Raw genomic sequence first — 2,371 nt, 5'->3', positions numbered from 1 at the left:
CTCTCTCTCTATATATATATATATATATATATATATATACACACATCGACACATGTTTTCATTCATTACATTTACTTTTATATATTCAATACATACCATATATTCAATTTACAAGCATTACAATGGGGAAGAGACTATAATAATAATAATAATAATAATAATAATAGTAATACAGTGTGTGTGTGTGTGTGTGTGTGTGTGTTTATTTATACTTCTTATGGCACTTTGCTCTCAGCGCAGGCAAAATCTCAGTATTTGTTTTGTTTTTTTTTCAGCTCACATGACAGCTTACATGAGGGTAGCAGCTTGAAGTTTAGTTAGATACCTTTCTTATAATATTATCAAACTGATTTCTGTATTTTTAATTAACAACATTAATCTTTCAGAATGACACAAACTTACTAATCATCAAATCACATTCATGTCTGTGCTTTCGTTTAACTCCAAAATGAGGTAAATAAATAACTGTTTTTCATTACTTTAAAAAAAAAAGGTGCAGAGTTGAGACAATTGATTACAATTTAAAACAATATTTTATTTTTAATTTGGTTAAAGAAAAAAATCTGTAACATTTAAAATACATTATTTTTAAAATACATTAATAAATTATCAGCTTTGCAGTTTAGAAATGGGGACATTGCAAGAAATTACAACAATTACTCAACTTTTTATACTTATACAATACAAACTTATGGGATCCGAAGGTTTTTGAAAGATGTTTCTTTTGCTCACTAAGGTTGCATTTATTTAATCAAAAATACAGAAAACCTGTAATATTGTGAAATGATTCAAATGTAAAATAACTGTTTTCTATTTGAATATATTTAAAAATGTTTTTTTTTTTTTGCATCATTACTCCAGTCTTCAGTGTCACATGATCCTTCAGAAATTATTCTAATATGCTGATTTGGTCCACAATAAAAAATTCTCATTATTATCAAACATTTCTCAAATATTCTCATTAAATCAACCGTTGAAACTCTTTTTTTTTCTCAGGATTTTTTGATAAACAAGTCCAAAAGAACAGCATTTATTTAAAATAGGTGTACCAATGCAGAATTTGAACTTTTATTTAATTGACAAAAGTACAAAGAAAATATTTATATATTAAGTTTTCACTGACCAACGTAAATTTATTTTGTAAATATGAACAAATTTAGATTTTGACGACTGCAACACACTCCAAAACACGTTGGGACAGAGGCATGTTTAACTGTGTCACATCAACCTTGCTTTTAATTACAATGTTTCATTGTTTGAGAATTGAGGATACTAACTGTTAAAGTTCTGCAAGCAAAATGTTTGTCTCGCTTGATACAAGACTTCAGATGCTCAGCAGTCTGTGATTGTTGTTGTCTGATTCTCCTTTTCATGATTAGCCATTTATTTTCAATAGGAGACAGATCTGCTGGCCAGTCTAGCACATTCACTCTGTCTTTACGAAACCACACTGCTATAGTACATGCAGAATGAGAGCTGGCATTGTCTTGATCTAATAACCATGGACGTCCCATGAAAGATATCATCTTGATGGCAGTATATATCTCTGTACAATCCCAATATATGCCTCCATGTCAATAGTACCTTCGCACATATGCCAGTCACCCATGCTGTTTGCTCTGCTGCACCCCCATACCATGACAGACGTTTGCTTTTGCTTCTGTCTTTTGGTCTTTGGGACTGAGAACTTGAAATCCATTTTTTTCCCAGAAACAAGTTGAAATGTGGACTCATCTGAGTACAGCACACATTTCCATCTGAGATGAGCTCTGGCCCAGAGAACCCGGCGGCATTGCTGCATAGAATTGATGCATATTTTTCTCCTAGAGTAACAGAGTTTCAAGTTGCATTTCTTGATGCAGCAGCAGACTGTGTTAAGTGATAGCAGTTTTCTGAAGTACTCCTGAGCCCATGTGGCTGTATTTAACACTGTAGCATGATGGTTTCTTATGCAATGCCATCTGAGGGCTCAATGGTCAAGCACATTCAACTGAGGTGTACTGCCTTGCCCTACATGTACTGTGATTTCTCTGGATTCCCTGAATCTTTTCACAATATTATGTATGGTACTAAGTGAAAGACCTAAATTCTTTGGAATTTTACATTGCGAAATGTGATTTGATTTGTTTGACACTTCTCTCATAAAAATTTGGCACAAAGTGATGATTTTATACCCAAACATGATATCCTCACCTATTTCTATTTCACCTGCTTACTCTGAACTGTTTCAAAACAGTTTAACTTGGATATTCTATAACCTTTTCACTTTTATTTGGGCTCTGTCCCAACTTTTTTGGAATGCGTTGCAGCTGTCGAAAACCAAATGTGTTTATATTTACAAAATACATTTACGTTGGTCAGTGAAAACTTT

General features: G+C 32.6%; 1 protein-coding gene and 1 long non-coding RNA gene across 6 annotated transcripts in view; both read left to right on the top strand.

Annotated features, from left to right (window-relative positions):
- Window positions 1–2,371, top strand: part of LOC107582195 (cadherin-18-like) — a 298,071-nt gene that overhangs the window by 234,467 nt on the left and 61,233 nt on the right. The window lies entirely within an intron of this gene.
- Window positions 1–2,371, top strand: part of LOC107582196 (uncharacterized) — an 8,377-nt gene that overhangs the window by 1,247 nt on the left and 4,759 nt on the right. The gene's annotated exons all lie outside the window — the stretch shown is intronic.

This window comes from Sinocyclocheilus grahami, unplaced genomic scaffold (assembly GCF_001515645.1).
Source record: "Sinocyclocheilus grahami isolate Dianchi unplaced genomic scaffold, SAMN03320097.WGS_v1.1 scaffold41.1, whole genome shotgun sequence".
Classification (NCBI taxonomy): Eukaryota; Metazoa; Chordata; class Actinopteri; order Cypriniformes; family Cyprinidae; genus Sinocyclocheilus; species Sinocyclocheilus grahami.
This window is presented reverse-complemented; position numbering and strand designations above follow the sequence as displayed.